This window comes from Prionailurus bengalensis, chromosome D1, assembly GCF_016509475.1.
Source record: "Prionailurus bengalensis isolate Pbe53 chromosome D1, Fcat_Pben_1.1_paternal_pri, whole genome shotgun sequence".
Lineage (NCBI taxonomy): Eukaryota > Metazoa > Chordata > Mammalia > Carnivora > Felidae > Prionailurus > Prionailurus bengalensis.
The window spans coordinates 72,351,802-72,376,508 of record NC_057346.1 but is presented as its reverse complement, the minus strand read 5'-3'; the positions used below and the strand labels follow the sequence as shown (position 1 = coordinate 72,376,508).

At 47.1% G+C, this 24,707-nt stretch overlaps 1 long non-coding RNA gene across 1 annotated transcript; it reads left to right on the top strand.

Annotated features, from left to right (window-relative positions):
• Positions 1-264: 264 nt before the first annotated feature.
• On the top strand, positions 265-13,110 carry LOC122482684. The gene is made up of 2 exons (XR_006297208.1): positions 265-436; positions 11,891-13,110. It is a non-coding gene; the product is annotated as an uncharacterized LOC122482684 (long non-coding RNA).
• Positions 13,111-24,707: the final 11,597 nt, after the last annotated feature.

Here is a 24,707-nt window from a genome sequence, read left to right as displayed (position 1 = left end):
ATGGGTAATAAGAAGAAGCAAGCCATCAGCAGCTCGGGAGGAAGAACATTTGAGGCAGAGGGGACAGCCAATGCAAAGGCTAAGAGGCAGGAACAGATTGACCTATTCCAGAAAGAGAAAGAAGGAAGGCCAGTGTGGCTGAGATTTGGTGAATGAAGAAGAAAGCAACATGGAGGAGGTCAGAGAGACAGGCAGCAGAGAGCTGTCGTGGAACTTTGCCGTCAAATGTTCTACCACTTGTCATGGAGCTTTGTAAACAAGGCCACGGAATATGGATTTTATTGTATAAGCAATAGGATGTCAACAGACATGGAGGAATGATGGGCTCTGATTTACATTTTCAAGTGCTAACTCTGGCTGCTGGTTGGAGAAAGAACTAGATGGGGCAAAGAGTAGGAATGGATAGACCAAGTAGGAGACAAAAGCAATTGTCCAGGTGACCAGTGATGTTGGCTTGGTCTAAGCTGGTTTTGGGGAAAAGTAAATGGATGTAAGCTGAGTTTTGGAGGTTGACAGGACACCACACGGTAGCCCTTTAATTGTTCCTTCCACATCCTCAGTGTCCAGCGTGGGGAGTGGGGGTAACATACTCCAGCCAATAGGTGCTCAAGAAATATTTGTTGAATTGCCAGAGTCCAGAGACATGAAGATGTAGGAGAAGGGATGGAAATAAAACTGAACTTGCAGAGGCACAGAACAAACCTCTCTAATGAAGCCTGGGGTTGGGCACAGTGCTTCACACATGAAGAAGGAGAGCAGACGGAGACTCCAAACGTTACCGGAGGACAGACAATTTAGTGACTCTGAAACCTGTGCAGGACACAAAAATCCACATCAGAGACATCCAAAGTGGGCATTCTGCTCCCGGGCAAGAGGCTTGATATGGGAAGACACTGCACCACCATCATGGTAAAGAGGAGTTGAGCCTATACTGGTCCCTGTCTAGCTAGCACAGCACCAAGAGAATCAAATATTCACTGGTGACATTAAGTAGGGATATATACCCTGGGACCCAGCAATCCTAGCCTCGATGTGTTTTGCAGAGAAATGCTTACGTAGGTCCACAGTGACCCAAGCAAGGTTGTCTGTCATGACATTGTATGGAGTGGGTAATGGCGGGTTAGGAGTCACTCATGGAAGAGTGGATGAGTAAACCAAGGCCAACGCAAACTATGAACCGGCATGCAGTCATTAGCAGCCTCAAACTCAGTGTGTCCAGAACGACGCGGGAGACCTTAAAAATGTGGTGTCCATGGGGCACTTGTGTGGCTCAGTTGGTTTACCTCCTGACTCTTGATTTCAGCTTAGGTCATTATCTCATGGTCAGATGTGGAGCCTGCTTGAGAGTCTCTCTCTCTACCTCTCTGTCTGCCCCTCCCCCACTTGTGCACGCACACTCCTGTGCTCTCTCTCTGTCTCTCTCTAAAAATAAATTGTGTTCAGTGACAAATGGAAGAACAATACCACACACAGAACATAGAACAATACCATATATGCCGATTAAAAACATGTACATAGGGACACCTGGGTGGCTCAGTTGGTTGAATTTCTGACTTTTGATTTCGGCTCAGGTCGTGAGATTGAGTCTCATGATTAGCTCTAAGTTGAGCATGGATCCTACTTGGGATTCTCTCTCTCTCTCAAAAAACTACACTGATGGTATGCTTACAAGGAAACGTGTGTTTCAGGGCACGTATTAAATACATGTGCACATTAGAGTAGATGCCGACAAGGACAAGGAACAGGGGTAAGATTGGGGATCGTGGAAGGCAGAATAATGCCCCCACCCCCAGAAATGTCCACAACTTAATCCCCAGAACTGTGGATCTGTTTTGTTATGTGACAAGGGGGAATTAAGGTTGCAGATGGAATTTACATTGCTAATCAGCATGTAGGGAGATTAGCCTAGATTATCCAGGTGAGTCCAGTGTAACCTCCAGGGTCCCTAAGAGTGGAAGAGGGAGGCAGGAATGTGGGTCGGAGAAAGATGTGACTATTTATGAGTGATGGCAGCATAAGTAAGGATTAGGCCCAAAGTTGCCAGCGTTGAAGATGGAGAGAGGGGACCAGGAGCTGATGGAGGTGGAAGGCCTCTAGAAGCTAGAAAAGGGGAGGAAACAGATTCTCTTCTAGAGAGTTCCAGAAGGGAAGGCACCCTGTCAACACCTTCATCTTATCCGGGGAGATCCAAGTCAGACTTCTAGTGTGCAGAACTATAAAACAGTATATGTGTGTTGCTTTAAGCCTGAGTTTGTAGCAATTTGTTATGGCAGCCTTAGGAAATGAACCCAAGGGTAAAGGGGCTTGCATGGGCTTGTGATGATACGCAACATGCATTGAACTGTGGAGTCTGAAAAAGTCTGCCCTCCTCGTCCAAGGTCTAATACAACACTGTTAAAATTGAAGGGAAAGAAGAATAAAAGAAATCCCCTCAATACATAACACCAGATGTGACGGGAACAGCAGATCTGGGAATGAGCTCTCATCATGTCCCAAAGACTGAACTAGAACTTCATAGGCCTGAACCCATGTTTGATTCCTGGAGGGTACCTGCTAGAGGTACTGGGAATGGCCAATCAGGCTCACTGGTCTGTTACTATTCCATAAAGCCTGTCTGTCCCTCCTTCTCCAGGGAACATCATTGTCCACCCCTTTAAACCCTCCCAATCTCTTCTCTTCCACCCCCAGCCCCCATCCTGCAGCACCTGTCTCTGGGACCACAGTCAGCCTCAAGGACAGTGTCTAGGGCACAGCAAATCCTGTGCATGGGGAGCTGATCTTGTTGACACTTAGGGAATGTCCTGACTACCCCATTGCCCACACCATCCCAGAGCTTTTGCATCAGCGGGACCATTCATAAAAGAGCCCTGGGACTTCCATGAGCTATTTATTCTCAACAACTCAGAGCAACCCTTGGGGACCCAGTGTGATGTTTGCGCGTCTAATTTCCGTGAGCTATTGATAAGAGCCCACTCCAACCAGCTAGTTGTCAGCCTTGACTCCAAGGGCCTGGAAAATGTACTATTTGCAATTACTTGAAAAGAAACTAATTAGCTTTAAGGAGGAAACCATAGGTAGAAATGACTGAAATCAGCTGTTCAACTGTGCTTGGCAAAAAATTAAAAGGAGTAGGCGAGCGTACCTCGCATTGGTCTCACTTGAACGAAGAGTGGGAAGAAGGGCTAGCCTTGCAGAGGGGGTTTTCTGTGGCATTTTCTCTGCAAGGAGAGGCCTCTGAGCAGAAACAGTGTCAGCGAAGCTTTTGGGTGGCTGAGAGGTTACGAAGTGACCTTGAAAGCTACATGAGGACTTTGTTCAGTGGCAGTGATGAAAGGTATTTCAGAGAGTGATGATAAACTCGGGACTTTAGAAATGTGTACCGATGTTCATGGAAGTGTTAGATTTCTGCATTCGGTATGTAAGTTTTGTGTTCTCCTTCAGAAGTGGTCATCCTGAGTCATTTCTCAAAACGGATTTAAAAACACTACATTACACTTTCTCAGAGCCTAGCACTCTGCCTGGAATACAGCAGGTAGTGACGAAAAGGGGAACAGCACCCTGGCATGGCCTCGAGGCCACCTTGAATGAGAGAGGAGCAAGTGTCCTCGCGGGGGAGTGTTGCAACAATCCAGAGGAGGAACAAGAGGCAATAGCAGCATCGGAAGTAAAGATGCTTCCAGATGCGAACCAGAGCAGTGACCTGTATTCTCACCGTTTACAGTCACAAGGGAACTGTGCATTTTCCTCTGTTGAGTGCTTGCCGTGTCCTATGATTTACATGTGTCACCAATTGTTATTTCCAGTTTATTCTTAAAAAAAATTTTTTTTATTATTTACTTTTGAGAGAGAGATACAGGTACAGCACAAGTGGGGGAAGGGGCAGAGAGAGAGACACACAGAATCTGAAGCAGGCTCCAGGCTCTGAGCTGTCAGCGCAGAACCCGACGCGGGGGATTAACTCACAAACCACGAGATCATGATCTGAGCCGAAGTTGGACGCTTAACCGACTGAGCCACCCAGGCGCCCCGATTTCCAGTTTATTCTTGAGGAAACAGAAACAGTGACTGTTTCTGAGCTCAGAAGGAGACTCTGGGGAAGGGACATGGGGGATACGTAACTCATTCGGGAGCTGATTCCAGGAAATAACCGGCAAAGATGTGAAACATAAAATAGCGAAGGGAAGGAAGACAACAACATTTGAGTTCTAACTGATTTATGATGGTGGACAGCCGGAGTTCAGCCCTGCGGGGGAACTCTGGAAAACGGAGCAGAACATTTTCAGAGTGATTATTCCAGTCAAGAAGGCCAGGATGCTGGGGGCATTTATCCACAGCCTCCCTATCTGTCATTGGTTGACGCTGCTTTGGCGACATCAACTCTACTGTTCCCGCTTGTCCAGTGCTCGAGGCTGGTCCTGCTCCACAGGTGCTCGCTGTCACAGAACCTCAGCACTGGAGGCGAGAACCAAGGGAGGGGGGCAGGGCACAGCAGTGCCCCATGCCCAGTCTGCCTGGGAATCCCACCTTGTGCTTGTCTGGAAATAATTATAAACATTCCCCCGTTTACTCTTAAAGGTGTCCTGCTCTGGAGGATTTATATGGCCAGTCTTGTAAGGAAAGGAACAGCTGCAAACCCGAGAGCCTATGCTTTCTGTCTAGTCCTCTATAAGCGCAGTGTGGCTTTTCTCATCAGGCTAGGAGATGCAGATACATCGCTCCTCACCAGAACCTTCTCCAGGGAAGTCCTGGGCCACTGCCCCAGCTTGGCGGATGGAGATTAGTAACACCCAGGCTCCTGTTTCTGGTCCTTAACATACTGAATCAGAATCTCTGGGGCTTGGGGCTGAGGATCAGCATTTTTAACACCTTCTCTGGCTAATCCACACAATAAAGTTTCAAAACTGAAGGTCCAGCAAAAGGAGACAATGAGTGTTAACGTTTTCTGAGAAGCAGCAAAGTGGGGTAGTTAATAGCAGGGCCTCTGCCCTGGCCTGAGTCAAATCCCAGCTCTGTCACTCAGTGATTTCCAGCACATTACCGAACTTCTGTGTTCCTCACTGGGGGAAAAAAAAAAAAAAAAATGGGGATAATAATAGCATCTACTTTATCAGGGCTGTTATGAGGATTAGACAAGTTAATCCATATAAAGCCCTTAGAACAGTGCTGGGCACGTAGCAAACACTCGAAATGCTAGTTAGTGTTATTACTGACTTTTAGCATTATGCCAGGGATCTTACCTAGGCTGTGATATTAATCCTTGGAACAACCACACAAGGAAGGTATTATTGAGGATTTGGGGCAAATAACTTATCTGAGGCTCAGAGGTTAAACAACAAACAACAGAGTGTGTGTGTGGGGGGGGGGGTGGTGGCTGGAATTCTATCTCATATCTGTTACATCAGCCTCCCTGTCCTTGTCAGGCCCATTCCCCGCCTCCACGGTGGCATCCTGGTTTTCACCTGGCCCTTGGGCCCACCGGAGACTTCTGGGAATGGAGAGGAGGGAAGCCAGCATATCAGTAGCACTTACCTGCAGCATCCCGTCTGCCTTGGCCGGCTGGCTGGGCTGGAGCTGCTCTCTGGGATCTGGTTAGCAGCTAATGATCAGTGGGCTCTAGCTATAATGATCGGATTAGCTGCGCTTTAATCACTGTCTATTGTTTCAGCAGGGAGAGAATTTCACAGCTCATTGACTGCTCTGACTCCTAATCTACACGGAGGAAACAATGTTGCAGCTCATCAAATGCAATCAGCTGCTAATTGAAAGGAAATGGAATTTTACAATTACAGGCCACCTTGCAGTGCTCAGGATTTCTAAGCACTTCTCCCCACCCTCCTTTGCCAGCTCAGCACTGGCAGGAGCACTTGACAACCTGCTAGAGACTTCCCTGAGAGCTGCATTTAGGCCCTGGCCCATTTCTCCCTAGCCCCAGAGCAGCAGAAAAGGGAAGCAGCGTCCTCGCCAATTCCTAGGCTGTCCTTCAAGGCTCAGTGCAAAGGAAAAAGGCCTGGGCTGGGTGTCCGCAGAACTGAGTCTGCGTCCTGGCTCACCTTCCCCCTACACCTTGTGACTGTGTGACCTTGGACGTGTCCTCATTTCTCTCTGAGCCCCACTTTCTTCCTTTCCAAAATCAAGATTTGAGGATCTCCAAGGTTCTCATCAGTTCTGATGATTCTGTTTGCCCCATTCTTGTTATTATCCCCGTCCAGTGGCGAACATCTAAGTCGACGCCCTCTTTCTGGCCCAGATATCTGCTTTTCCAAATGCTTCCGGGGGGACTGTCTTAGGTCTCCCAAAGGGTTTGTCCTGATGAGATTTTAATGGGACAGAAAGCAAAGTTGGGAAATATCCTACGCAGGCTTGTGGTCAGACATCTCTCTCCCTGTCCTGGATCCAGTCACTAGCTTGGATGAGCATCAATCACGATTAATTCTAAAGATAGTCACATAGATTTTTCTGGGGTCTGTCTTTTTCCCAGTGAAATTCTGTGGAGACAAGGCTTGGATGAGAGGGCTACCAGCCAGAAAGAGCATTGCTGCTTTTGACCCTGTCTCAAAGATCCATTTCCAGCCGGCATTTTCTCTGAGAACGGGACAAACCAGCATCTGCTTTGAGCTCTGGTCTGTGTCATCCCACAATAACACTTGCTGTGTCCGGGAATGCATCCGAGGCTCACGTAACCCCGCAGTGCCATTTTCTCTTGGTTCCCATGATCCGTGGGCTTGTCTGATGTGCTTATCAAACAGACGCTGGAATATCACCACTTTCCTTCAGGCAGACGAGTTATGGTGTGGTGTGCCTCAAAAAAAGAAAAAGGCACAATCAAAAATAGTTTTTGTTTGGCCTGAGTTCATTCTCAGTCCCATTTCCTTCTCCGTGTCGGAGCGATGCTGTAGCAGGGTCTTAGGGTCTTAGGCTGACCTGTTGCCTCAGGATGTGGGCTGCAAACGAAGAGAAAGAGGGCAGAACAGGGCCGGCTGCACCTTCCTTCTAACAACACCGCAGTGGGCTGGGAAGGGCCTGCTGCAGGTAACGCCCGATGTCCTTCCAGAACTCTGGCTCTGGGGAAGGCTGAGGAGAAAGAGAACAAAGGCTGGGGGAGCCGATTTAGGATTTGGGGGAGGGCGTGTGAAGGAAACTCCAGAGCTCCCGGGTCTGCTCTGCAATATAAATAGGAAAGAAGCCGGAAGCCAGTTTAAGTTGGGGACAGAAACAAGATCACTCAGAGAGATTCCAGCTATGGGTCTACTGGCCAAAGGGGTCAGAGTTCAGAAAACCAATGTGGAGAGGAGAGAGAATGTCCAAGACGAGAGTAAAATGGCCTAAAAGGGAGATGAAGAACATAAGAGATGCCAGAGCGTTGAGCAATACGGCCATGTTGACACTGGCCAGCCCTCAGACGCCTGTCCCTGCTGACAGAAAGGCGCTGGCTGGTAGGTGGCCTGGCCCTGGCTACCCCCGGGCAGTCATGTGGGCACTAGGAAAAATTTCACGTGGTGGGCAGCATGTGGCATCCGGAGACTACGAAAATAGGCACCCTACGGTATTTTAGAGATGTCATTGGCAATGGAGTCCTAACCTAGATCTCCATGATGTTTTGACCTGTAGATGGGACAAAATGATGGAGGTTCAGAAGGAAACCTTGACCGGAAAGGCAACTCTGGGACGTCTAAAGACGCCTTCGTAAAATCTTTTAGTTTTTCCAGAGTAACCGAAGCATCCTATCTTTTACAGGGCTTTTAATCGGGGCGCCTGGGTGGCGCAGTCGGTTAAGCGTCCGACTTCAGCCAGGTCACGATCTCGCGGTCCGTGAGTTCGAGCCCCGTGTTGGGCTCTGGGCTGATGGCTCAGAGCCTGGAGCCTGTTTCTGAATCTGTGTTTCCCTCTCTCTCTGCCCCTCCCCCGTTCATGCTCTGTCTCTCTCTGTCCCAAAAATAAATAAACGTTGAAAAAAAAATTTATAGGGCTTTTAATCTTTTCATGTCTTGACCAAAATTCTGTTAAAAGTAAAACTTAGCATTAATGCTGATGAAGTTTTGGGGTGGTAGAGGGTTCAGGGGGTTTGGAGCCGACAGCCAAGAAAGAATTCTTGAAGATGTCTTTGGTGCAAAATTGTGTTTTTATTAAAGCACAGGGGACGGGACCCATGGTGGGTGGGGGGGGGGGGCAGGAAGAGCTGTCCTGGAGTTGTGTAGAATGGCTGGTTATATACCTTGGACTTGGGGGAAGTAAAGTCAATAGGGTATTTCCAAAGAGACTTTCACATGCTAAAAACTTACTGGAGGCCTAGCCATTGTGAAGCTAAGGTTGTTTTTCCCTTTAGCAAGGCATTAACATTAACACGGTAGGGAGTTCCTGGACTTTAGGCTGTTGATGGGATTGCCTTTTTCTGGTAAACTGGTGGAGACTCTTATCAGTTTAACCATTTGGGTTTTTTTTTGTCCTTTCCTGTTTTGGGGTAGCCAGGAGTGTCCAAGGAATATCACACACGTCCTGCCAGGGCTGGGGGGGGTGGGGGGCGGGCAGGTGGCGGTGCTAGTTTGTGCTTTGTCCCTCAGCCTGCCTCACGCTTCCTCATCCAAAATCTTGGTATATCAACTGATTTGGAGATGCATTGAATTTTGAAGAATTTTTGTTTCATCATTTTTTGAAACTATAACTGGAATACTTTGCAGGGCTACCACATTTTTGGAGATGTACTAGACAAGGCCCATGGATAAAGTTTCATGTCTGCCTTCAGATTTATGCACCTTCATTCATTCAACAAACATCAAATACCTACCATGTATTGGATGCACATCAGTAAAAAAAAAAAAAAAAAATACAACAGGCAAAATATGTCCCCGCCCTTTGGAACTTGTATGCTAGATCTAATAAAAGTATTTATTTAAATTAGTTAATCATTTTATTTAGTAAGCTGTTTACTATTTTAAATCCTCTATTAAGAAATAAATGAACTAAATAGGTGATGTATAAAAAAGAATAAATACATGATGTAAAATTTTAGATGTCTAAAAATAGTCAACTAGGTACATAGTTATCAAAATCAACAAACGACTTTGCAGTTGACTGTGGTGGTCCACTGTCATGCATGTCTGCCATATTCTTGCCTAACTTCTACTCAGTCTCTCTCTTTTTTTTTTTTAAACATTTATTGATTTTTGAGACAGAGAGAGACAGAGCATGAACCGGGGAGGGTCAGAGAGAAGGAGACACAGAATCTGAAACAGGCTCCAGGCTCTGAGCTGTCAGCACAGAGCCTGACGCGGGGCTCGAACTCACAGACTGAGAGATCATGACCTGAGTTGAAGTCAGCCGCTTAACCGACTGAGCCACCCAGGCGCCCCTCTACTCAGTCTCTTTCGACACCGAAGCACCACATTCCATTCCACAGGGTTCTGAGCAGGTAGAGGATTCCTTAGCTAGAACTTTTATCTTTTAACTTCCTCCGCTGGGTTCTGGCTCTTCCCTCTGGGATCACGTAGAGCCTTGCTACTCAAAATGTGGTCCTCAGACCAGCAGCAGCTGGGTCCCCTGGAGGCTTGTTAGAAGGGAGGAATCTTAGGCCCCACCCCATTCCAGCAGAATTAGAATCTGAATTTCAACAGGTTTTCCAGGTGATTTGAATGTCCATTAAAGCTTGGGAAGTACTCATATAATGATTGCTCTTTACCTGATAGAGTAGCTTTTCATCTATTCAAATAGTTACACAGCTCTTTGAAGTCAATCTTTTTTCCTCCAGGCATGTGATGATGAGGTGAACCTCCAGGTAGAAATCAATGGCTACACATCTAAGTAGTTCTGCATGAGTGAGGCTCAAACCAGGACTAGGCACCAGGTTTCCCTACACACCATGGGTTTCATCCCTGACCATCCCTGTTTAGCTCTGAGGTCAACTATTGACCATACAGGGCTCTGGTCTTTGAATTCCACCTGCACTATTTATGAAACCATGTACTTTGCATTTTAAATTAGACCATGCCGAATAGACCCTCTCAATTTAGCAGAAACACATTCAGGGGTTGTTTTGCTTTTGTTTTTTGTTTTCTTGTTTTGTGTGTGCGTGCGTGCGTGTGTGTGTGTGTGTGTGTGTGTGTTGGTATGATTAACAATGTAGCTAGAATATAATGTGGATACCAACACATTGCTCAGGATCCAAGATAGTTCTAGAGATAATCTCTCAGAGACCAGAGTGGATTGCTTCTCCCTACTTCCTTATCAACCAATTACCCTATTCTCTACTCCATGTAAATGTCATCCTTGTCTTGCTTATAATTCCTGTTTACTCGTAGCTTCTGATATCTCGTGGTAACCAAGTTGACATTCTCCTTGTGTTTTCTACCTTCTGCTTCTGCTAATTGACTATTTGTATCTCAAGTTCAGATAGTTGAGAGACAAGGCATGGTTGATTGGTTTGTGACCATTTCCCCTGCTTATCAGAGTTCTCCTGATAGGGCAGTTCATAAGGTACTACCCAGCTTACAGGATGGATACCTTATTAGGTCTCTACCCTGCCTAGATCCAGTTGGATCCTAGGATGATGACTTACGAAAAAGGGGCCCCATAGAAAGGGCTGTATATAAATCTGGCCAATTTAGTACATTCTCCATCTCATTTGTTTGTTCTTCAAATATTTACCGAGCACGTATCTTATCCCAAACGCGGTGCAGGATAAATACAAAGGTATAGATGTGAAACATGGTCTCCAGTTTTACAAAGTTCATGGTCTAGTGATGGAGATAGATAAGCAAGATAATATAGCATTTTTACCCAGGAAAAATGCTATAAGAGATATCTATATAGGGTGACGTGGAGATAAAAAAGATGGGATCAATTCTACTTGAAGAAGGTGAGGGAAGACTTCACAGAGGCGGCAATAAGTGCATTGGGTACTAAAGACGAGTATAGTTTAAGGCAGGATGTGTTTGGGGAGGAAGCTGGCTGTGTTCTCTTGGTGTGTCTTCGCAAGGTTGAGGGTATTGACCCAGAGCGACTTAACCAGGTGAGAATCAGATTACTGAGGGCTTTGTAGGCCTTGCTGAGGAGTTTGGTTACATTCTGTGGAACAAGAAGAAGATTCTCAAATGACTTTCATGGGGGAATGTCACAGTTCAACGTATGTGTTGGGAAGAGACTACTTTGGTGGCAGAGGGAAAGATGGACTGGGGTTGAATGACAACAGGAGACGAAGACCACTTAGGAAGCTATTGCACTGAATGAGGAAATAAGGGTCTGGGCAAAAGGGGCCAAATATATGCCACACATGCTCTTATTCTCCAACCCAGGTCTGTGGCCCACGTTACTAAGTGATCAGGACATTCCTCCACTGAGTCCCAGGGAAATTTCGTCATCTTACTCAACTGACTATACAGGGCAGACATTACCAAGGGACCAGCCGTTGAAAGTCTTTGCAAATCGGGCTCAGCCCACATCACTGATAGTGGGGGAGGAGGCAAAAGAGGCTTTAAGGGTTGATGAACCTCCCAAACCCTCAAGAGTCTTTTCTTGGAGTCGTCCCCCTTACTGCTGGCTAGATGTGTGATCATCAGGTTCATTGCAATCACTGACAACCGGGTAGTGCTTTACAGCTTATAATGTAATTTTCAATTTTTAGTTTCTCACTCTAAACATGCAAGAAAGACAGGGAAAGGAAGCCCCACTTTCCTTTCTTTATAGCCCAGAAACCTGAGGCTCGGAGAACCTAGACTCCTTTGGCTCTCTGAGCTCTAAGGGCACTTTATCCCTTCGACGGTCAGCGACCGAGTAACTATTATCCCCAACTTTTTGCCACACACTGAGCATACAGTTAAGCATGACTTGGTCCTTGTATTTCTTTTTATTGCCCCATATCGGATTTATCTGAGCGTATTTCTTTTATACCTTCTTCCAGATTATCAGTTCCCTGAGGGCAAAGCCTCTGGAAAATATTACTGTTCCTCATCACAGCCTGGATGCCGCACACGAGAACACCCCAAAGAGACCGGCGTGTGGCCTGGATTTGCCTAACCTTGGCTGCGACATCAGAGCTCAGGGATCCAGTTACAGATCAGCCCAGAGGTCTGTTTCTGATCAGCTCGGCAGCCATCTGTAATGCCTGCTAGTCATTTAACCTGGCAGAGAGTAAGGGCCTCTCCCCCAAATAGAGTGTAAAACCACAACCACAGCCCGCAAGACCTTGAGACGTGCAAATCCAGCGATTACCCAATGGCAAGTATGGGTGTGCTGGAAGGCAGCCTTTTCCAAGTCTTCTAAGTCCAGAATCACTTGGATCACATCACACTTGCCCAAGATGGACACAACGGGGTGCGTGACCTTCTGACTTCAACAACCCCCACCATTTCAGAGTCCTGAGGATGACTTTGAATCTGGATGCTTCTGAGGCCTCAAATGCTCACATCACCTGGAGACTCTGAAAGACCAAGAAGCTGTGGGATTGGCTGGCGGTGATGTCACAGCCACGCCAGCACTGCCTTCTGAGTGGCTGTCTGCCCCCTTGACTATCTCCTACCCCATCTTGATTTATACATGATATCTTATAATATCCAAAGCAACGCTCAAGGAATCTTCCTTAGCCTCAGCCTCCTACCGCCACCCCAGGCATGTAATAATGTCCCAGAAATACACAGGCTGTCATATCTTATTACATAAATATAGGCCTGAGAAGCTTCTCCATGTGACAGTAGGAAGCAAGTGCCACCCAGGAATGGCCCCGGGGAAGAGGGAGACAGAGCACTATCATCTCAGAGTTCTTAAGTGGAAATATTATCTCCCAGCATCGTTCCAATTAAAATTGGAAAATTTGGAGCCCCCCCTCCCCTTTCCAATATGTTGGGGCAGGAACACAGGGAAGGATATGCACCCAGAAGTCCTGCTTTGTTCCCTGGCTCTGCTGGGCATTTCAGTGTGTTGAGAAGGTCACTGTCTTCTGAGTTGTGGTTTCCTCCTCTCTAGAATGAGGGGAAACGGTACAACCTGCCAGGTGAATTTTTGACGGAATGAAAGGACACCACAGGTGTGAAAATGTGAAAATACAAACTACAGCTACACAAATTTTATTTCATCATCATCATAACAACAGTGATAATAATGGTAAATTTCCATGCCTCTTGACCTCAGTGAAACATCTATTTTGTATGGGATGGTAATATCAACAGGAAGTACATAATATTTGACAGTTTTACCGAGGATGTTGATCCCCACTCTCCCATGTTTTATTACTTACTCCCCATTCATGGAAGAGACAAGTGTCCCTCACACAGTTGTATGAGCTGCCCAAGTCACACAGGCAGCTTAGGGTAGGTCCCTGAGGACCCCAGCTCATCTCTGATCCCCCCAGCCCAAACCCCATGCTCTCCCTTATATGTTCTCCACAGGTAAGGGTGGGAGCAGCAGGGTGGGGGGGTCGTGTGTATGCGGGTTTTTGTGTGTGTGTGTGTGTGTGTGTGTGTGTGTGTGGTGGTGCAGGGGGAGAGAGCCGGAAACCTTGGCTCTGGTTCTTCCATGCAAAGGAAACTCTAGGCTTTGGCTCATTTATATGGAGGCAGCTTCTTTACTTGAAGCTTCTTCTGTCAAAAGTAATTGTATTTCTTGGTCTCCCTCTGCTCAAGCCCTTCATCCCCTGTGCCATTTATGGTAACTGTGCCATCTGAACTAATCTCACCGCTGGTTCTTTGGTGCTAAAAACAACATTGTGTCAAGCAGACCCTTTGTGCTGAGGTAGCTCTGCTCCCTGGTCACTCTGTGCTCAGGCAACTGGGTCACCTTGTCCCTCTGCGCTACAGTGTCTCTGGCTCTGTTCGTTCCCTTTGTTCTCAGGAATCCATATGCTCTAGTTTCGTCCATGTCCATTTGGGAGGGGTGAGGGCAGGCTGGGAATTTTCTGAGCTTAATCCTCTAGACTGTGGGTAATTCCTGAGTTCACCTGGAAACAGCATCTAAGGCAGAGGCTCTTCTGTGCAGGTAGTTTATTTGGGCAGGGAGGGCTCTGGAGAGAGGCCCGCTGGAGGGAGACAGCGCAGGAGGGGAAGGCAATACGAGGATGTGCTACAGGTGACCGATGCTTCTCCCATGCCTTGGAGGAGACTCAGAAAATGAGAAGTCAGAGCACGAAGGAAAAACATATTTACCCATCAGCCTCTCTCTTCCATTGGTTCAGGTGGTCCTCTGGCCATTTACTTGCCCGTGTTCCCAGTTACACGTGCACAGGGCTAGCAGGTTGCGTGGTTGCTCTCACTTTCATGTCAGAGATGTCCCAGGACAGGAAGGGAGGCGGATATGTGATGTGCACCTGGGCAAAGAGAGCAGGCAACCCCCACCCCCACCCCCACCACGAGAATCTGTCACCATCCAAGCAGATCCAAGAAGATGGGCGTCGCTGCTGGAAGATAAGAAGTGAAGTGGAGCCCAGAAGCTGAGGAATAGTCCCCAGAAGGTGTCCTGGACCACAATAGCATCATGTGGACCTTCTGGGGACCAGGATTTCAAGGCAGATGCTCGGCCAGATCCTCTGTGTGCGCCTCTGAACCGACAGGTGGGTCCCCTTGGCGGCACACCCCCAGAGCTGTAGCTTGGGAAGAGTCCCCCTGAATTGATGCAGACATAGAATGAGCTTTTGATTCCAGGGTGACCAGTTGTCTCCGCGACCTGAGCCTCTGATACTAGGAACAGCACAAACCATTAAGCATTTAATAACATGATTATGACAACGAGACACAGTGTGGGGAACGGAGAGGCACTTGGCAGCCTCAACAGCATGCTCCAGGCCTCGGCGAGGACCACTCCTTCCAATGAAGGGGGGTGTTGAAAATGCAGAGCAGAAAGATTGATAATTATTTGAAACAAGCTTAAACATTTGGATTGCTCCAACTGCCTTAAATCACTCTGCCATATTTATACTTGACTGGTGTTCTACATAACAACTTCCAAATCAAAGACTTTTGAAAAATTTCAATCACTGTGTTTTGAAGTGATTGAGAGCTCAGGGCGTGAGCGGTGTAGAAATAAGGCATATTAACATTATTAGCGCAACAAATTTCCTGAAGTAGTTACATTAAGAAATGATCAAGGCCTTAGCCTCTGTAAAAGGAGAGGGAGCAGCTTGTGGCTCAGGCATTTGGTTTTGAAAGGATCTTAACTCTTTGGATGCTGAGAAGAGATCAGTGGTCTGAAAACTGAGAACTGCAAATGGACTGTGGTGTCAGAAGGAGATCCTTGGTCATATCGGGACTGTGGGGAAAGGGAAGACGGAAGGGAGGAAAGGTAGAAGGAAAGCAACCATAAAAGTAGTTAACATGTATATAGAGCTTAGAATATGTCAGGGGTCGTCTTAAATGCCTTACCTATATGAACGTACTTACACTTATTCGTCCCATGGTTACTCGATTGCATAAGGTAAGTCCTACTGTTGTCCCGTTTCACAAGTTAGGGAACTTGTCCTATATATAGTGAAGAAACCACAACATAAGCCAGAAACTAAAGTCCTATATATAGTGAAGAAACCACAACATAAGCCAGACTCACTCCAGAGTGCCTGCTTGTGAAAGAGGGAAGGAAAAAACATATTTCTAACCCCAGAGTGTGCCAGAGACATTGACTCCTGAGATTTTCCTTTCATTGGATAGAGAAGGAAGCCAAGGTCCAGACGGATTGACCAAAGCCACATGGCTTGGGAGTGGCCAGCACAGGATTTTAATGCAGATCTCTTTCTGGCCCTTTCCTTCCCATTTGAGATGCTTATTAACAAGCAGGTTGCCTGGTGTATAGTGAGTGTTCAGTAAATATCAGATGCTAGACTGCCATGAAAATGGGCACCCCGGCCAACAATAATTGTCCTGATTTCAGGCTATTATACAAAGAACATCTCACCAATAGTCGTGGCTCTATAGCTCTAGAGAAAGTTCAAGTGAGATGTAAACTGTTGACAGATGGAATCTCAGGAGATTCTTGCCTTGGGGTCACTCAGAAAAAGGCCTGGTTCAAACTCGAGTCATGGGTAAACTTCCCCAATGTTTCAGGAAGTGAACATTTGGGCCCCCTCCTATCAGTTCTGTGTCCTTCTGAATGCACCCCCAGAGTCCCTCTCTCTCTGTTGGGGCAAGCAGGGCCAGACAGGATAGAAACCTTGTAGCCTCCACCTTAGTTCGGAGACAGCCATCAAGTATAAAAGAGAGGTTTCTTCTCTCTGACCTCTTTCTATTCCAAAGGGTTATGGTGAGACTTCTTTTTTTTTTTTTTTTTCAACGTTTATTTATTTTTGGGACAGAGAGAGGCAGAGCATGAACGGGGGAGGGGCAGAGAGAGAGGGAGACACAGAATCGGAAACTAGCTCCAGGCTCTGAGCCATCAGCCCAGAGCCCGACGCGGGGCTCGAACTCCTGGACCGCGAGATCGTGACCTGGCTGAAGTCGGACGCTTAACCGACTGCGCCACCCAGGCGCCCCTATGGTGAGACTTCTTAACACTTTAGACCACCCACTTGTAAATAACCAAGATTAAAATTTTTTTTTTCAACGTTTTATTTTACTTTTGGGACAGAGAGAGACAGAGCATGAACGGGGGAGGGGCAGAGAGAGAGGGAGACACAGAATCGGAAACAGGCTCCAGGCTCTGAGCCATCAGCCCAGAGCCCGACGCGGGGCTCGAACTCCCGGACCGCGAGATCATGACCTGGCTGAAGTCGGACGCTTAACCGACTGCGCCACCCAGGGCACCCCAGGATTTAAAAAAATATTCTAGCTAGAAAAAATACAAATTCCTTGTTTTCCACACCTCCCTGTTCCTGAAGGCAGGCTGTAACCTTAAGCAAGCCTTAAACCTTAACAGAACTATTGATACTTTCCTGTATTTTCTCATTTAAACCTTACAATAGTCCTATGGAGTCAGAATTATTATCCTTATTTTACAGACGGTAAACCTGTCAACACAACTGAGCCTCACCCACATAAAGCAGATGATAATCATTGCTTCATATTATTTTTGGAGTGTTTCAATGACTGATAGATTAATTCCAAACTGTGTTTCAGTTTACAAATCTAGAAAATGAAAACATTTTAGGTGATCTCTTGTTTTCTTCCCAACTCCTGCATTCTAGAATCTCTTCCAAGTTTAGGAAAAGGAAAAGAAAGAAAAGAAGAAACAGTTTTAAAGCTTCAACTGTGTGCCAGGCACTTGGTACTTCATTTTCACAAGAAACTTCATGAAAATGGTATCAGTGTGCCCTTTGGAAGGGGGAGGAGTAAAGATCACCAGGTTGAGTTGCCCAAGACCATGAAGCTTGAAGTCACAGATCTGGAGCGCCAATCCTCTGAACACAGAGCCTGGAGACTTTTCTCTACTTTACGGCCAGTGACCACACTTGCAGGATTTGCCGGACTTTGATCATGTTGCCCTATGTATCACTTATGACCAGGATTCTTGGGGTGAAAATGTGACGAAGCGGCAGCGGCAATCAACTCTGAGCCCTGGAACACATAGACACTCCCCACACCCTCGCCACCACAGGACAAATGAGATAAAGAGTGTGAAAATGCTTTGTGAACTACGAGGTGCTTCACAGATGTGAGGGGCTTTAGGATGAATATGCTATGTGATCTAGACAGAAGTGCTGGTTGTGACCATGTATACGGTGCTGCTTGGACAGTCAGTTGGCTCCCGAGGCTGAGATCGTGTGAAGTCGTAGCATGGAGAAACCAAGACCAGGCCCTCGAATTTTTACCTGAGTCTAGAAACGCAGATGATATTCAACTTCATCTTTGTTTCCTTTTGAGTTTTATGAGAAAGGCTGGCTGGATAAGGGAAGAAATGCACCGGAGGAGTACTCCAATGAAGACAGCCCAAGGTTGTTTGCAAACCTCTCCTCCTCTCCCTCACTAGTCACGGCTTCAGTCCTCTCCTTCTTCAAGCCTTTTCCTTGGTGAGCTTCCTGGGTTGACTTCTGTCGAAGCTGGATGATTATTGGAGTATTGGATTCCTATAGCTCTGGACAGAGCCCAGCGCCCGCACTGCTGTTCATGTTTGATCTCCCATTCAAGTTTCCGGAAGAAGTTGGCTGAACCGAGGATCAAAGATTTCTCCATTTGCTGCTGCTGCTTCTCCCCTCTGACAGCCTCACTGCAAGCCGTTTAGCACAGAAGCAAATTAACTCCTCAACTGATCGTCGGCTCAGAATTTCTCCCGTCCTTGCAGAAAAGGGCAGTTTAGATGGACCCAAGGTTTCAGAGAAGGGGATTTTTATTTCAGTTTGAATGTGCCTGCAGGTAAAGACATAGTTCAGTTTTCTCCCATTCCAGGGGACCCCTCGGGGGGAGCCTGTTTGCTGTCGCCAAATGATTTTGTTTGCCGGATAGAACTCCTTGGAGAGAGTTTTCCCACAAACACAGAGAACTTGGATGCTTCCCTTGGAACATCTTGGTTTCTGAAATGCTCAGACTGGAGACTTCACTGTTTTCAGCAATAACTTGGGCTCTCCAGGGAGGAGTCATATTCCTGCACAAAGCACACAAAATCAGAGAATCTTGTTTTCTGGTACCAACACTCTACTAATTAACAGTGTCAACCTTCCCTCCTCTAGACCTCAGTTTCCTAAGTGAGGCCATCATTTAAAAGAAAAGTAATTCTCAACTGCCTACGAGGCATCTGGCTCCGTGCTGGTCTCTGTCCTCAAAAAGCTTGACCTGTAGAGCTTTCTTCCTCAGTCTTCAAGGTGCTTTGAAGTCACCCAGGGATCATGTTAAAATGCAGATTCTGATCCAGTAGTTCTGGAGCGGGGCCCGACCTTCTGCATTTCTGATAAGCTCCTGTGTGGTGTTGATGATGCTTGTCCTTCAAAGCCACTTGGAGCAAAGAGGGTCTGGAGGTGGTGGAGGACTAGTGTAGACTAGGATTTCAAATAAATTTTAGCACTGGTTTAAATGGAAGTCTAGTATGTAAGAGACAAAAGTGGAATTGTTCTTGTTGAGGGAGGGCAGCATGGTGGAATCCTTGAATATATCCAGTTCAGGCTTCCTCCTTGGCCACTGTCTCTAGCCTCCTCCACTGATGACATCCATGAGGCACCTCCGTGGTACTGCTGAGTCCACACTGGGCCTAGTTTGGAGGCCAGAGCAAGGGTTGATCTCTGGGTACATGCTGTGTTGATGAGGATAATGTGGAAAGATGTCATCTGCATTTTAACGGCCGGAAAGAACATGGCCTCTATTTTGTGTCTCAACTTGGCTGGGTCACAGTACCCAGATATTTGCTCAAACACCAATATAGATGCCCCTGTGAAGGCTTTTTGTTTGTTTGTTTGTTTGTTTTCTTATTTTCTTTTATTTTTTTAAGATGAGATTAACATTTAAATCAGCAGATTTGGAGTAAAGCAGATTACCTTTCTTGCTTTGGGTGGGCCTCATCCAATCAGTTGAAGGCCTTAAGAGAAAGCAGACTGAGGTCACAGAGGAAAAGGGAATTCTGTCTTTTAGACTCAAGCGCCAATATCACTTCATCTCTGTATCTCCAGCCTGTGGGCCTGCCCTAAAGATTTTGGACTTGCCAGACCCTACAATCACATGTGCCAATGACTTAAAATCTCTCCAAGTGGTTCTGGTTCTGTTTCTCTAGTGAATTCTAACTAATAAAGCCCTTTTAAGAACCAATGAGTTTGTGTAAATAAAATCTTCTCTTCTGTCTTAATATCTGTGACCATTTGAGCCTGTAAATGTGCGATTTGTGATCTATGATTATCTGTGGGGCCCTCCTGGCTTGAAACTGCGGGGGTCCCACAATTAGAATGGAATGTGGGGCTTAGGCCTGGACTCAGGACATCTGGGTTGCTATCTTGACCTTACTGTTAACACACTGTGACCTGGGGCAAATTATTTCCCCTGACTGAGCCATTGTTTCTTCCTCTACAAAATGATACGATGATCTATGCCAACATTTTCTAAATGATTTTCTGAAGAATATTAGAATTCCAAATTGGTTTGGAAAATGATGCATGTATCTTCCCCTTTATTCATTTCAAAGTCCCTGAGAAGTCCCGCAGCAAAGGATTCTACTTAATTTTTTTCTCAAGCTTATTAAATCTAGTGCAGACATATTTTGATACACGTAATACTGGATGGCTGTGCTCTTCAGCCCTCAGATTAGTTATTCTTTCATAGGAGTCAAAGATTCAAAGACAGAAGCCAAGAAAAAATTGGTCAAAATCTTTTCCATAATACTTAAGGGTGTGCTACTTCTATATCCTTAAAATAAGAATATTAATAGAACTTGCCACACTGGGTTGTTGTAAGGATCATGTTAAATAATGCATGCAGAGCACTTAGCGTAGAGCCTAGCACCTAGTAAGCAGTCAATATCTATATTTTTTTTACCTTGAGCCAAAAAAGAGTTGGATTTTAAGAGTTCGGTTCTAAGAGGAACTCAGGCATTCAGTCCCTCAAACCAAACCCAAACCGTTTTACGCTTAGATTATTTCACCATGGGTGAAGGGCGACTTCCAGGCATTTGAAATCACTGACGCCCCTCTGGCAATCCGAGAGCATTCTGGAGCCAAGGTACTAATGATTTAAGCATTAATAAATCCAGAGATAGGTTACTCAATTTTCTTTTCAATGCAGATCATAAAAGAGGGAAGAACATTCGGGTCAAAACGTACTGAAGGCTTTACTGAATCCGAAGGCTTTGGAACGTTTTCGTGGCAACTCACCAGGTCTAGGACCACGCTGCACTTCCTCAGTCCGAGGGCTTGGAGGGGGGCCGTGACTTTTCTTTCTGAGCCTGAAAACACTCAAAAAGCTATGTTCTACTTGCGTAGCGCTTTGGGCCTATCAAAGGACACTCACATCTATCTTCCGTCTTCAACATCTCAAAACCCGCTGATTTACGAAGGGCAGGTAGAACTTGACTCTTCAACAAATGGGGAAACTGAGGCCCAGAAAGTTGTGCGATTTATTCAAAGTCCTAACGTGCGTTGGCCAAGGAGTCTGGACTGGAAATGCCACCTCGTGATCCTCAGTAGCAGTCCCTGCCTAGTGGACCTCACACCTGCACAGGTGACCCACACAGCAGGGACACAGCCCTGGGAGCCTAGCAGCTCCCTGTGGGACGCAGCCCATTGGTATGCAAGCTTGATGGGCTCTGGCTAATCTTGCTGAGGGAACCCTTCAATCTGAATAACAATCAACAAGATTTTAAAGAAATTTGGGCCAATTTCCTGGAAGTCTATGATTAATCTAATTGCTGGGTTTTCCTCTGTTTTTGTCTCCCACTGTTAATTTCATTTATTTTTCTCTTTCTTCCCCGACACAGACTGCCTTGTCTCTGTGCGTGGTTTTGTCACTGTTGTTATTTGTCCATACATAGTTTATCATTGGCAACGCATTCAATGGGATTGTTGTACGCTGTGTTTGGGGAAGGAGAATTTTTCAACAGAGACAACATCATGCGGCAGGAAGAAAAGCACTGGGCTGAATTTCAGAGCCCCCTTTTCAAAGCCTAGCTCTGCGGATACCTCCTCTGCCTCCCTGGCTCCTCAAGGCTAAAGAGACCCTCTGCTTCTCCTGGCCCCTCTCCCCATTAAAGAATACCTGGGATTGCATAAGAAACTTGAGGGGCGGTGCCATGCTGCCAGCTGTTGGCAATAAAGAAAGTTGTAAAAAAACAAACAAACAGGGGCGCCTGGGTGGCGCAGTCGGTTAAGCGTCCGACTTCAGCCAGGTCACGATCTCGCGGTCCGTGAGTTCGAGCCCCGCGTCGGGCTCTGGGCTGATGGCTCAGAGCCTGGAGCCTGTTTCCAATTCTGTGTCTCCCTCTCTCTCTGCCCCTCCCCCGTTCATGCTCTGTCTCTCTCTGTCCCAAAAATAAATAAACGTTGAAAAAAAAATTAAAAAAAAAAAAAAAAACAGATTTTGGTCGAATAGAATAGAAAATGTCTCCTTTCAGTAAGGAGATGTGGGTTCCTAGATACATCAGAGAGACAGAGGGATGGTGAACCAAATGGACAAAGGCAGTCTAGCATTCAGATCAGACAGAAGTTCTGGAATGAGTTGGAGAGAGGTTAAAAGAGTAAAGGAGAGACTTACTACTGGCTGTGACTACGCATGTTAGAAGAGCCAGAGGTGGTCAGAGAGGACTGGGGAGGGACGCAGACGTGCTAATCTATCAACCAGGTGAAACAAGAGTGAAGCCAACATTCCTTGCACCTGTTTCTGTTCCTTGGGATGTGCCCAGCCGGGAAGTGCACCCAGTCACAAACTCCTAGACTCGGGAGAGCAGAGATGAGTGATTGGTCTGGCAAAATAACATCCGAACGGTTCAACTTGCTGGGTGTAGTGAGTGACTTTGCTACTGAGGGTGGGGCACTAAGAGAGGAGAGTGTGAACTTGGTTCTTGGGCAGCCTGTCACCCAGGTGACCCCGGGGCCAGCCCTTCCCGACCTGCCCCCTATAGGCCCTACTTTATACCTCAAGCGGTTGTTCGGGAAATGTGTCAGGAGGCCAGCCAAGGTCTCTGGTTTCTATTCAGTCTGAATTCTATTAGAAGATTAAAGACTGTCCTTGACTGTCTTTGAGGCCTAGAGATGTCCTTTCTCACCAACCTCCTGCCAGAAAGCTGGAGAGGTATGAAGTACTCGGTAGACAGGAGGCAGTCGTAATAATGGCCCTTAATATCGGACCCTTAATGTATGCTAGGTACAAAGCTGCTTTATCTCATCGTTCCTCACCCTCACTCTTATAATAAATATATATTTTATAATATTTACTTATTTGCAAAACCCAGCTCGATTCAAAGTGAAAATATGGGCCTTTTGTTTAAAAAAATTATTGAGAATTGCAAGATGGTCAGAGCAGAGCGTTAAACCAAGTATAGCACCCTTCCGAGCATGGGGCCCTGTGCGGACACAGACCTTAATGCTCGTGAAGCCGTCCCTGCTTATGATTATACCTGAGACACAGAGACACAAAGTAATTTCCCCAAGATGATGAAGCTAAGAAGCTGAGATTCTGACAGTGGAACCTGAACTCTTAGCCACTCTGCGAACTTGTCTCAAGCTAGAGAGATGGTGAGCAGCAGACCCTCCAGCTTTGCCAACACTCCTCTGCTATAGGCAGCTGCAGGAGAGCCTGGCTGATCCCATTCAAGAGCCACAGCCTGGTCACGCTGCGAGCATGGGCACACGGGAGGCTCCCGCCACTGGTTCTCACGCTCCGGGCCTGAGAAGCTCACGCTCAGTCTCCAGAAGCCACACCCTCCACTAGACCCCATTGCCTCATCCGCAAGCGACAATAGCAGCAAAATCGCCAGCAACAGCAATGAACAAAGCTGTGTGCCTGGAAGTGTCTTGCTCCGTGAAACCACAGTCCTCCCCTAGACCCGATGAAGAGGCATCTCCTGGGAGGAAAACATCCACACTCACACTCCAGGCTTTGCTTCTGGGGTCCCACCTACTCTCTTTGCCCAGAGAGACAGTGACAGAGGTCTCAGAAGGTCTTCTATCACTTCTCTGGGGCTTTTTGTCCCGGGATCCCAAGTTCTCGTCTACTCTCTCTCCCAGGAGCCTAAAGCTCTCTGCGATCCACATTTCAGAGTGGCTGAGACATGGAGGGAGGCCGGGCCATGGGCTATCTTTCAGTACCTCCCACCATCTGGGCATTTATACCTTCTCCTTCAGATGTGCATCGGTGAAGGCTGTCACCAGAGTAGCCCTTACCTGGACTCTGTGACACTATTTAGGGACACAGGGCACAGTCACAAATTAGGCAAGCTCTAAAGGCAAGAGGCCATCAGGGAGGGCATCTTTTGTCTTGAAGAGGAGGACTATTCGGCAGCAGTATGAGGTCTTGGAGGGGGCTCCTCAGACAACACGTTGGGTATGGAAAATGCATAAGCAGCGGGTGAGACCGAAGTGGCTCTTCCCCTGGAGTTCACAGTCTAGTGGGCAACACAGACCGCAAGTAAGTGATTTTATAAATGCATCATTGCAATTGCGAGAGGTGCCGGGAAAACACGAGATGATATGAAAGCGCACACAGATGGCCTGATCCAGTCGGAGGGGTCAGGAAGGGTCTGAAGAAATGAGAAAGAAGCAGAAACTTCCACGAGGATTAGAAGTTAGCCAGTAAGTCAGGTGGCAGAGGCGGCCGGAGGGGGCTCCAGCAAAGGAAACCCTGCCCCTAAGCCAGGAATATGCCGGGTCCTTCCCCCAGGGGGTGCCAGAGAGGAGGAGAAAAGCTGCTAGGCGAGCCCCACTTTGGTTGGGAAGGGAGCAAGATAATGCGGGAGAGCCAGAAGAACCAGGAAGGGGAGGACAGAGTGAGGGAGCCTGGCCACAGGCCCATGGGGAGCCTGGGGGTACTGACGCCTCAGTTCCCGAGCCAAACGTCAGGAGCCGACCTTCAACTTGGGGAGCGGTGGGTGGTAGAGCTTCTGGATTCCCACCGAAGACGGGCTTCTCAACGGGGAATTATAACTCTAAGGGGCGAAGGCCACACACTTTGAACTGGGCACCCCTTCGGGGCCTGTCTGAGGGAGGATAACAGTGATTCGCAGGACCAGCATGAGGATGAAGGGCGAGACTGCTTACCGAGTGCCTAGCAGGGCGCTTAGCAGGGAGGAACCACTGGACGACATTCCCCACTACTAATGGTGCCAACCGGAAGAGGATAAGCTTCAGATCTTGAATGGCCCAAGTCTGAAACCTGCTTGTGTCACTTTTCTGCGACCTG